Below are 12,655 nucleotides of genomic sequence, written 5' to 3'. Positions count from 1 at the left end.
ACCATCAGACAGGGCTTGAAATTTTTGTCATGTAGGGATTTAACAGAATTTGATATATATACTGTTAAAGTGTTTGCAGTGTTTGCTTAGTTCTCACGGTACATTCAAAGTGATATTGTCTTCCTGGTGCTGCTATTTGAAGAGTTCTGATGCAATCTGAATTCCTTTAAAGGAGTTTACCAAAAGCTTGTCTCAGAGCTTCAGGTCACAAAACAGTCTGGATTAGGTGTTACCTTCACATAAAATCACCTTTCAAAACAGGATAATGCAAGGGTAATGTTCATTTCTCTGATTACTCTGGTAAGAAACATTCAGACAAGGCTTAACTTCTAGTGGTATTGCCAGTGACATCCCAACACCAGTTTGCATGTGCCCAAGGCCCTGAACACTGGTTTAGAAGCCAACACAACATGTCGGTAGTATATAAGATGAGGTGTATGTGGTAGATACAATTGCTGACTGCTTGGTTGTTCTGATACAGGATGGCAATACTGTGGTGAGGTCTGATATGTCTGATATAGATACCAAGGTTGCTGAAAGTGAACGAGGGCTGGGAGGTCGTCTGGAACACATTTAGTTGAGCTGGCTGAGGTACTGCTTGCCCTCTTTGTTTGTTTGCTTCTTTCACATCATTATCATGAGCAATCAATAGCTGTTCAATGCACTGCACTAAGAAATCCCAGGAGTAAGCAGTAAGACAATGCAGTCTCGTAGGGCATGCTGGAGAAAGATGGAGTATAATCCTTGAAGAAGCCACACGTACAGCAGCTACTAAAGAAGATGCATAATTTCAAAAGGCATAATCTTGCAAAGATACTTCCAGGAAGTAATCTGCATACTTGGCATGTAGAGTTTATTTTTCCCAAGCTAATCATTGGCCAGCCATCATGAAGATCTGTTTTGTGTACTGCTTCAGAGAGATAATATTCCATGAAATGGGTGACTGTTGGAAGGTATAGGTTCCATTGAAAGGTTTCTCATAATAATAGTTACATATGTAGCAAATTTTGTTTTGTTAATACTAGATTCACATTAATCATACAACCAAGGCTGTTGAGCTGCTCTAGCATAGGCACACTATCTTCTTTTTCTTCTGATTTATTTGCTAGAAGCAGACAAGAAAGTGCAACTAAATGTAGCTGCTGGACAGAGATGCTCTACAGATCCATAAATGGGTCCAGCAAACAGACTGCAAGGTATCAAGAACGAAGAGCAGAGTGTGAAGTGATTGCTCACAATGGCAATCAAGTTCGCAAAATACCTTCTGAGACTTAGTGGAGGGGACTGGCCTTTGTAGGAGGACAACTTCAGCTTCTTGTACCGAAGGGCTTGATGACTATCGGCAGCACGCTGTTCCCGCCACCAGGGCCTCTCCAGGTCCATGGTACTCGGTGGCACGCCTGGCCAGAAGCTGGAACTGCGGCCCTCATAGCTCCAGTCCCCGCGGGCGTTTGGGGTATGCGGGGTATGCGGTCCCGTTAATGCTGCAGACCTTCTCCGTAAAGCACCGGCTTCAGCTCTGGCCCAGCAGCCTGACACTCGCCCCGCCCATTTTTAAAGCACTGGCAGTGGCTCTGCATACAAAGCCTAAGGGCAGCACATTTTGAAGAAGTTTGTTTTCTTGGAAATATAGTCATTGGGCAGGGAAGACAAAAATATGACTGGGCTGGTAAAAATGCTATTGTTAGAAATAATGTGTTAAGGGCAGTGTCTTGCAAGTACAGAGCATTTTCTGAAGTGCGGAGAGCAGGGTGGGCAGAGGGATAAATGGTGCTGGAGGAGACACATGCCCAGCAGGACTGGATAACTTACCTTTAGCAGTCTCTAGCCCTTTGCATTCTATAGAATGTTAGCTCAGAAGGGGCGAGCAGGAGAGATTACACCCCCTTACCTCCAACACCCATACAAGAGAGAAAACAATTTGCCTAAATCACGTAGTAGTTCCAGGTGGAAGTGGAGCTGGGATCTGAAGACTTCCAGCTGCAGGTAATTTGCATCATTAACAACGGGAAGTCCATTGTTCTTTACACAAGGTGGTTTTCAGTCTTTTTGTGAATCAGGGGCTTTAAGAGCATGGGAGAAAGCTAGGAGCCGGCTCTTAGGTTCTGACCCAAACCAACTTCTAGTAGAGCAGCTCTCCTTGTTTTGTTTTTATTATTAGTTATCTACAAGATGAAACTGTAAGAGCTTCTGTGACAGAAAGGAGGAAAAGAGTAGGAAAGCCAGTATTTCCTCATTTATCACCTCTGGGTAGCCCTTTTAGGCTACCACATCCATTCTACTTTTTTTATTTTAATCCTCATTGGAGAACATGCTTATTGATTTTGGAGAGAGGAGAAGGGAGGGAGAGATGGAGAGAAACATAGATGTGAGAGAGAAACATTGATTGGTTCCCTCTGATATGCACCCGAACTGGGATGGAACTTGCAACCAGTAGGCCCTACTGTAACCAAACCCAACCAGCAGGGGTCCTACCTCCCACTGCTAACAGGCAAAAACTCTGGAGGCAGAGTTCAGTGGAAAGGAAAGCAATCTTTTATTTAATTTTTAAAATATCTGGGTGACAATGGTAAGGGGGAAAAGGCCAGAGTATGACATCAAAAATAGCTATTTAAATATTAGTATTACAACTACTGCATACATTCCAGAACTGATAATAACACACAAACAAAAATCTGTAACAAAAATCTCTTTATAGTACCATTATCACCAAGGTCATTGGACCAGAAAAATATCCTTGTTCTCTGAAACATATGCCTCAGGTTGTTGAATTAAACTTTCCATAAGCAGAAAAGGGCACATAAACTTTGGTCCTATTTCATTTTTTCCCCTTTATTAAACCCCTGAAGCTAATATTTTTCTTTGACAGGCCCACACCTTGCTGACAGGCCCTGAGCCTCCTCCCCACCCCTCTTACCATCCCCAGTGCCTGGGGCCCAGGACCTCCAGCCCCTGGCAGCCTGGAAGGAAGGGAAATTAAAAAGAAAGTGGTGTTTTTTGCTCACTCCTTTTACATGCTCCCCCAGAATCCCTTGTATAGCCAGCATGTGTCAGCCTGGTTGCCAAGGTGACACACACGTGTGCAGCTCAACCCCTCCCCCTCAATTTTGGTGGTGGGAGGTCCCCTGTTACATAACCAGGAATTGAACCCAGGACCTTCTGGTTTACTGGATGATGCTCCAACCAGCTGAGCCACACTGGCCAGGCCTACCGCATCCTTTCTAGGGCTTCACCCTATTTCCTGTTCTTGGTCCTAGAGTTGAACCACACTCCTTGACTGACTTCTTGCACCAGATTGCTAGCATACCAGATTTTGACCTTTCTGTTGGTTCTAACTCTCCACCTTCTCTTTGCCCTTTGGGTATTGCATTCAATGCTATGTTCCCCAAGGTGATGTCAGTTCCTCTAAACTATTATTCTAGTCTCTTCCCCACTCATTGTGTCAGCTATCAGAGCTGCCTTGTGTGACAGTCCCTGCACTGAAGTCACAGAAATCCTTCTGCTGCTGAATCCCAAATCTATTTCTTTGGCCAAGATCACCAGCCCAGGTTTTAGACTTCTATGTCTAGTATGTCCTGGATATCTTCATGTTCTACGTCGCCAGCCCTTTCCTGTGTCTGTTTGCAGTCTCACTCAGCAGGACCTGCACCTAAACCAGCACTTAAACTAGAAGGGAGGATCACAGAGGCAACATACTCTCAAGCCAATCAATTGCCAAATCTTGCCCATTTTACCTTTCTCTCCATAATCCTATCTCCTCTCCATTTCCACTACCCCTACCTTGGTCTCATACCAGGCTTACCACAACAATCTCCTTAACTAAGTGTTCTTGGCTCTACTCTGTCTTCCCTTTTTTTTTCTCTGCACAAACACAGAATGACTGACTTGGAAAGGAGATGCTACTATTCCTGGGATGAAGCCCTGCCCCTTGAATGGCCTGCCTGGCCAAGGTTTTCTCTGATCTCACCCTTGCCTACCTCTCCAGCCTCATCTCTCACCCTTACACTTTTCACCCCAGCAAACCAAACTATGTGCAGTTTCATACATCATGATATCTCTTTCCTTCCAGTCTTTGAGTTTGCTATTCCTTCTGCTTGTCATGCCTCCCTACCACTTCTTCTAGGTAATGGAACTCCTTCAGTCTCAGTGAGGCGTCTCCTCCGCTTTGAGCCTTCCTCATGTCCCCCCTACACAGCTGGCTTAGATGCCATTTCCTGTGGCTCTCTTGGCACCCTGTGCCTCCCTCTCTCTGTTTGTTCATTCCACCAATATTTATTGATTGCCTGCTATTTATCAGACAAAGCACTAGGGACAAAGCAGTTATTCTCTCCTTAGATATTAAATCTGCTAAATGAGGAAGAAAGAAACAGGTACATAAGTAGCATGGTTAGTATGTTAGAGAGTGATAAGTGCTAAGGAGAAAAATAAAGCCAAGAAGGGGGAAAAGCAGCACAGTGAGTGGAGTTGCAACTTAGATAAGGTGACTGACGAAAGTCTTATGAGGTAGGTGACCTTTGAGAAGGAGCTGAGGCTGGCAGAGGAATGAGCCATGCAGGTATTTTGGCAAAGAGGATTTCAGGCAGAAGCAACAGCAAGTTCTAGGGACCTGAGGGGGGAGTGTGCCTTGCATGTTGAAAAAGAGCAAGATGCCAGCATAAATGGAAGAAAGTAAACAAGTAGGAGGTGATGTCGGAAAGGTAATAAGGGCAAGAAGAGCAGATCACACCCAGTCCTGTCTGAGGTGGTGGGCCACTATATAAACAGTGGCTTTCCCTCTGAGGAGAGGGAAGCTATTGAGAGTTTAAGTAGAAGAGTGACATCTGCTTTCCATTTTAACAGATCTCTCAGGCAGCATTAAAAATAGGCTAGAGGGAAGTGAGGGCAGAAGCAGGGAGACAGATTAGGATGCTGTAGCAATAATCTAGGCAAAAAATGATTCTGGCTTGGCTAGGGATATGACACAGTAAGTGGTGAATATGTGTATTATGGATGTATTTTGAGATAGACGTGAGAGGATTTATTGAAGTAATAAAATAATTGATTCCTGAATTAACCATCGATTACTTAAAAGGCAAAGGCATGTTTTGGGGTAGGGGAGAGATAGACAGCAAAGTTAAATGCAGTCCACAGTTTCTGGTTTTCTAAAACCCTGCAATTTAAGAGAGGCAATATGGCAAGTTCATATAAATGTCAATAACCATTAACAAATAGTAAGGTAAGATTGAAGTAATAGCCTCCCCATGGTTCTGGATCCACTAGTTGCTATAACAACTAACCACCACGTCTCAAGTTTCCCTTACTGAAATGTATGTCTCCATCATGTTGCTGTCCATGTGGGTTGACAGGTGTGGGAAGGTTGGTGTTCTCTTCATCATAGTTAATCAGCCTTCCTACATCAAGTGGCTCTGCTGTCTTCAAAAGTCCCTGACTCCTTTCTTTCTCTACCAGATTAGCCCACTCATCCATCAAGAACTTATGAAGCCTTTGTGACTCCCTAGACTAAGTGTGTTACACCCTTCCCTGTGGTCTCTTCACAGTTATATATGCTTTGTCTATATATGTGCCATCAAATATACTAATCACATGGGGCTCTTATGTAGTTGAAATGTGTTTTGGATTGGAATGATATTTTGGATTTATTCAGTTAAAATTTGTTATCAAAATTAATTTTATTTGTTTCTTTTTACCTTTTTACATGTGGTTACTAGAAAATTTTAAATTATATTTGTAGCTCACATCATGTTTCCAGACAGCACTAGCTATATTATTTTTTATACTACAGTGTAACTACATGTCTATCTTCTGCACTAGAGCATGAGAAAAATTCTCATCTTTGTGTCTGAAGACCCTTGAAAGTAGACTTGTTCATAACAGAATCCTTCCTTCCAAGTACTGAAGAAATGAATGAACCCTAAAAGAGAAACACAAACAGAATTGAAGGTGGACAGGGAGGATTTTGACTGATGCAAAAAAGGAAGACAGAAGGAAATAGTTTCCCAGGTAAAGCAAGTGTGAATAATGCAGAGATTTCTGAAAGCATGGAACGTAGCTAGAGAATGTCTAGTGAATGATTTCTCTGGAAGGCAGCAGTGTGGAAAATAAAGATGGAAAGATCTGCCATGCACAAATTGTGAAGGGTCTCTCAATGGCAGAATGAAGGGTTGGGACTTCCTTTTATAAACAAAGGGAGTCATTGAGGACTTGTGAGCAGAAAGCAACTGCCTTTATCACATATAACACAGTGGTCATGAATAGCTGTAGCTTGCAGTTTCCCAGGCTGTCACACTATTTGTCAGTATGAATTATTTGCATTTCTTCACTTGGTTTGCTTTTTCATCTAAATGCTTGTGGCTTACAGTCCCAATTTTAGACTCCCTAGGGGAAAACCCTGCTTGAATTCCCACCCCCCATCTGAAATCCCCTAAGCCCAAACCTTTTTCAGGGAAGGGAGAAAACCCAGTTCCCATGAGGATCTTCTCTGCTGAAGTTTACCTTTTGTTCTCTGAGGAATTGTCACGAGCATCTGTTTGTGATATAGTGTTGCCTATAAGTCAGCTGGGCAACTGCTCGGCTAGCTGCCTGCTGAGCAGCTTGGCACCAAGGAATAGATAAGAGTCACACACAGTAACTATCCTATTCACTCAGCTTTTATTCAATGCAGGGTCACTCAAAGTAGAACATCAAGATATATTCATATCCTACACACACTAACAGTTAAGAGGAACATGACACACACACACAGAAATCAACTGGGGGAAAATGAACTCAAGTCCCAGAGTCTCAGTCTGCAGGTCTGGGAGACAGCATGGTGGGCAAGGGAATTGTCAGCGTCTTGCAAGGCAGGACCTCCAGAGCCAGGTGGGGAGCAGTCCTCAGTCCAGCAGGGCAGAGCCTCCAGAGGCCGATGCCAAGGGAGATCTGTGTGGCATGGAGCAGCACTCTGGTGTGTGGAACTCAGCTGTCTCAGCAGTGGTCTCAAACCTGCTTCAGTTATACCTTGAAAGTGGTGTGCTCCACCCTTCTGGACTTTTTGATAAATGTCTTGGCACCCCTAATGCCAAGTGTGGAATTTTCCCAGGAGCCTATGGTGGTACATGGCTGTACTGCTTGATATCCCTGCTGGCAAGTGTGGAATTTCCCCAAGAGACTATCTAAGGGTGGTCCTTCTCTGCAGGCATGGCTACGCTGACCACGTGTGCAGACATTTTAAGTGTGTCTCCTTGCCAGATGTATTTACTCTGACTTGGGTAATTTTCCTCTTGAACCAAAGTGTCATGGCTGACTGACAGCTGTTTTAGTTGACATAAGTGAATCCACTTTGTTTTATATACTGTATGCTGTCTGAATCGGACCAATGCCATTTTATTGGTCCTGCTCTCCGCATGAGTGATTAGGGAGCCCTAGGGAAACAGGTTAGAGTATTCCAGAGCTTTTCCAGGCTGTGAACTCGGTGTTTTTCTTTTTCTGAACATAACTGCTCTGGAAACAAAGGAGGAGTTGGCCACAGTGCCCAGCTCCAGGCTTTGATCTGAGGCTACTGGGCTCTTTTGGTGGGGAACTCAAATATTGGAAAATTTTTAGTTTCAGGTAATAGCTAATAAGCTTAGTAATAAATGTATGTAAAAAAACAATTGTTTTAGGAACTGAAGGTATGGCCCACCCTGACTCCAGGAGACCACAGACAATTCACGTGGTGTCCAAGCCCAGGACACAGATAAAGAAAAACACCCACAACAAAGGACACAGGACACAGATAAAGAATACCACCAGTCAGGGGATGAAAGGATGTTAGGGAAATTGCCAGACAGTAGCTTTTATCTGATTAACTTCTTTACTGAATTCCAAATCCCTTACCTACACTTTTGCCTCCTTATAAAAAAGGCTGGCTTGAAAGGAAATGTAAGATGGTCTATTAGGGTACAAACCTACTGTCTTCTCAGTTCTCTGGCCATCTGAATAAAGTGCCTGTAAAGATTCAATCCTTGTCTCTGCTTATGGGTCTGGTAGGTGACAGGCAGCATGAATACTGGCTTTTCCAGTTTCACTTTGATGAGTGTGTTCCAGAGTCAGCCTTGGGGATTATTAAGCCTTTTATTCATAATGAGGTGCAATTGTTTCCTTAATTATATTGCCCCCATCTTATATTTTTTTAAAAGTGAACCACCTAGGTTGGTTAATCAAAAGTTGTGTAATACGTGGTGAGAAGGAAGAAAGGATCAGATTTAAATCTGAGCTCTCAATTTTTATTAGTAGATGAAAGCAGAAGTCTAGTAGGAAGCTGAATCCAGAGCCAGGATCAGAGCAGCAGCCTGACAGCTAATATCCAAGTCTCCCTGGGGAGACACAGAGCCTGGGGACAGGACCTCAAACACCAGGAAGTAAGCACTGGAAGAGATTTGAGAGACTGTGGTCTGAAACTGTCATTCTGTTGATGGGAGGTCTTGGTGGAGAGGTAAGAAGTGACTTGGCCAAGATCTCACTTACCATTGTGCCAGGCAATGTTTCCTCCAATGTTAGCCAAAATTGTGGGTAATAATCATTTTTCTTAGCATATTACTTTATGCTTTAAACAGCTCTTGTCTAGCCTTTCTCTGCCTTTGTCCTTATGACAATGCTGTGAGCTAAGTCAGGCAGTATTAAGTTTGCCTTTTGTTCAGAATCTGAATTTCAGAATGGCTCAGTATTCACCTGAAGCCACGCAGCAAATACTAGGGCTGGAAGACTCACACGAGTCGGTGTCCTTTCCACTTTATTTGCTGTACAGCCTCTCTTTGTTCTCATCGCTGATTATTCATTCATTCAGCAGCTTTCCTTGTGTCCCCCAGCCCCTTCAACCAAGCCCCATCTACCTTCATGGAGTAATTAGGGTTTTAGTCACAGGAATAACATCCTTTGGTTTGAGTTGTAGGAAAACCTCTTCCATGGAATGTGAAAGACAGGTTGGTAAGGGTAGAGCCTGGAGGCAGCAAGACTAGCAGGCCATGGAGGAAAGAGGAGGCTGGGTATACAGAACTGGCAGTGAGAATGGAGAAATGGAAAAGTGACTTTGCGAGAGATTTCAAAGAAGAACGAGGAAAAGAGAGCAGTTGAAAGAAGTCTAAGATTTTACAGTTTACTTACTTGGTAGGTCCAAACCATGTTAACCAGGTCTGGGAGGTAAAATAAAGAGCCCGAGCATCTAAACTTCATCCAGGTTTTAGTATCTCGGAATTTATTGAAAAGATTCTTCAGAGTATTGGTGGCAGTGGCCCAGGGGAGTGGGTGTGACCACCCAGGGAAGTGTGAATAACAAAAAGAGGGCCTAGGGTGAACTCTAAGCCAGGCTCTTATTCTCACAGCCTCTCCCAGGCTGTCATTAACCTCCCGTTCTCATCTGGAAAAGCTGCAGCAGATGACCACAGGCATCCGTGATTGAATTTGCACAAGGCGAGGAAACTGCAGGATTCAGAGTCTGGCCCCACCCCTCAACTGACTAGCTCTCCTGGCTGGTGTTTAAAAAGTCCTGGTGACCCTATAGCGCCCCGTATGTGGTGCTCCTGGTTCACAGAGCATGCTGTTGAGTGATGGAGGCCTCCCCTGCCTCTACTTCTCTGCATCTCTGTGTCCTGTGCCCTGGATTTTATTACTGAGTGATTGATGCTTGCCTGGAAACATTTTTTATGACTTATTAATAAAAACTAAGAAGAGAGGAATAGAAGAAACACAAGGTAAGAGAACAGGATTGTATCTAAGTAAAACACTTTTCAAAGTGTCAAAAAGTCTTTGGGGAAATAGGAAAAATAAATGAGTTGAAGTGTGAAGTGAGTGAGAGGCAGGAAACTTTGGCTTCAGGAAGTAAGTCCACACTAACAGCAATTAGCACTAAAACAAAGCAAATCAAAACAAAATAAAACCTGACAAAATGAAAACTAATAATAATCATTGCCATTTTCCTCATCATGGTCACCCTCACCACAACAGCCTGTGTTGACATATTATCTCAAGACTGGATTGATCTGAACAGTGAACAATTCATAAGGAAGTGATCTAACAAAGCTGTCAATGGTGGCTGGTGGATCAGGAAGAATAGAATGATGGAGCTGGTCCTTTCCCTCCCTGAGTACCCTGCACAGGGTAACCCTAAATCCCACCAGGTTGGAGATCTCCAGGATGGGGCAATACCTTGGATTTGGGCTTTGTTTCAGAATCCAGGGTCTCTAGAATCTCCAAGCCTCCCCTGGAATTGTCTGCTCATTGAAAAGTAGGAGGTAGCCCCCAAGATTGCAAAACCATGCCCTGTGGGTAAACATAGTGGGTGGCTGTGGGGAGGGAAGCTGCACACTTTGTGAATCTTGAGATTCTTTGTGAGATCTGAGGGATAAGGTGCAGCCTGCCAGAGGCCTTCTTAAACTCACTGAACTCAGCTATGGTGCCTAGGCTGAGCATTCAGGAAAGGTTTTCATGAGAAGAAAGCGATGCTGCTCTCCTATCCTTTACTCCCCCATTTCTGAAAATTTCAATTTCAGGTTTACTTTCCTTCCCATTGCCCTACTGCCCTAGTGTCCAGGACACTGACCAACTGAAAGGGTATTTCTTCCAGGTACTTTGCTTTGTGAACACCCATCCTCCATGGTTAGGTTCTTGTTGATTCCTCTACCTGGATCCCCTTCTCACTTTTGATTGTAATTTTCTGTCTTGAAATACTACCCACCTCCACACAGCCTGATGCCTCCAAATGGAAGTGATTTCCTTCGCTCTACTTTTTATTGTACATATCACATTCATGCATGTTTTATGAAAATCTGTACACTTTCAGGACTTATTTTCCCTATTAGACCACAAAGTCCATCAGAGGTGGGATCTTGTTTTATTTATCTGACTAATGTTCAGAAGATGGAGCCCAGGAAATTTTCCAGCTACAGGGGAACAAGTAAAAATAAATACTGGATGCTTCCTAGCACGTGGAATCATAGCTCAGCAACTGAGCTGAGTGGTTTAAACCCAACTGACCCTTAAGGCCCAAGTCAAATGCCACCTTGTTTTTTAGTCTTAACCAGATATTTTCACTGGGAAGTGGACTCCTCCTAGATTTCTTAACAAGGGTATTAATGCCATTCACCAGATATTTCAAGTTTTTTTTTTTTTTCCGGATACACGGTGAGATTGAATTTCCCTGGCCCTTTTGAAGTTTAAAGCGGTCATGTGACTTGGTTGGGCTACCAAATAAGAGCAGAAGTTATTTGTGTCATTTCTGAGTGGAAACTTTCAGAGCCAGTGAAAGATTCATTATGTCCTCTTTCTCCTGTCTCACCAACTGTAGAAAGTGGAGAGAATATGCAACTGGAGCTCTCAAGTAATGACACCATCCAGCAGAGTATCTCCACTAACCTGTGATGAAAATAGAGTAGGAGCAGGAAATAAAACTTCTGAATTTATAAGCTACTGGGAATTGGGGTTGCTTAGTACTACAGCATAACATAACCTATCTTGTCTGAAACATATGCCATAATACTTTCCAATATATTATTTGTGAAACATCTGTCCCTTTTTTTAAAGTATATTTTATTGATTATGCTATTACAGTTATCCCGATTTTTTTGTCCCCTTTCTCCCCCTCCACCCTGCACCCTCTGTAACAGGGTTCAGCCAAAAGTGGGGTCCCAAATAGGGATTTGTAATGGGTTCCAGAACTCAAGGTGTCCAGGAAATATTAGAAATATATATATAGGATGTCCTCATCCCCACAAGTCTGAGCTGGGGGATAGGACACATGGAGCAGGGCCATTGACAGCTGTTTTGTATAGCAACAGCTGTGCAGTTAACCTCTGGCATGGTCATTTAACATATCTATAACCTTTAACTGGCTTCATGGATATGTTAAATAGCTGTGGCCGTGCCAGGGGGATGGAAGTGACTTCCACCCAAGATGTAACTGGGAGGCAAGTCCCCCTGGTTACAGTGACTGCATGAGAGCTTGGAAATGATTAGTTCCATGCCATGGGGCCACACCTGCCCAGACTTACTATGGCAGCCCAGTAAAGCTGGAAGAATACGGGAATGCTGGCAGGTGTAACTGATTGTGGGAGGAGTTGGAAATGGGGCTACAGAGGAAGACTGGTGCTGGGATTTAAACCCAGGCGTGGCAGCCATGCCAGGAGAGGACCATGTGGCTTTGGCGGAGTGGGGACTCATTGGCTTGGGCCAGAGTCAGGACAACGTGGCTTTGGGTTGTGCCTTTTTGCCACGTGGCTTAGGAAGCAGGAGAGACTTTGCTGGTAAGAAAAGGGGAGAAAGGATTCTTGCTGGTGGGCCATGAGAAGGTGCCACATGGTTTTGGATTAACTGGAGATTGCAGCAGTGACACAGTGGATGGTGCCAGAACCAAGGGGCTGCCTGAACCATGGACTTCTACTTCTTTTCCTGAGATACAGTACCCTGGAATGGGCAAAGGGGAGAAGGAAGGACTGTGTGTTTGTGGGTATTCCAAAGAACTTTAGTATTTTAATGAAGACATTAAGTCATTACTCAAAGTCTGTATAACTTTTAAATAAATAATTCCTTTCCTTTTCACCAATCTCTGGCATTGAGAGACATCTTTCCTCTGGCAGTGGACAAAATGAACCTAGTAGGTGGGGGGGAACCCCTGGAAAAAAAGGGTGGTCCTTTTGGTAATAGT

At 43.7% G+C, this 12,655-nt stretch overlaps 1 pseudogene; it reads right to left on the bottom strand.

Annotated features, from left to right (window-relative positions):
* Positions 1–252: 252 nt before the first annotated feature.
* On the bottom strand, positions 253–1,383 carry LOC112314237 (cyclin-J pseudogene; annotated as a pseudogene).
* Between the last annotated feature and the right edge of the window lie 11,272 nt (positions 1,384–12,655).

Source organism: Desmodus rotundus, chromosome 5 (assembly GCF_022682495.2).
Source record: "Desmodus rotundus isolate HL8 chromosome 5, HLdesRot8A.1, whole genome shotgun sequence".
Classification (NCBI taxonomy): Eukaryota; Metazoa; Chordata; class Mammalia; order Chiroptera; family Phyllostomidae; genus Desmodus; species Desmodus rotundus.
Note: the sequence above shows the minus strand (reverse complement) of the source record. Positions and strands in the feature narration are given on the sequence as shown.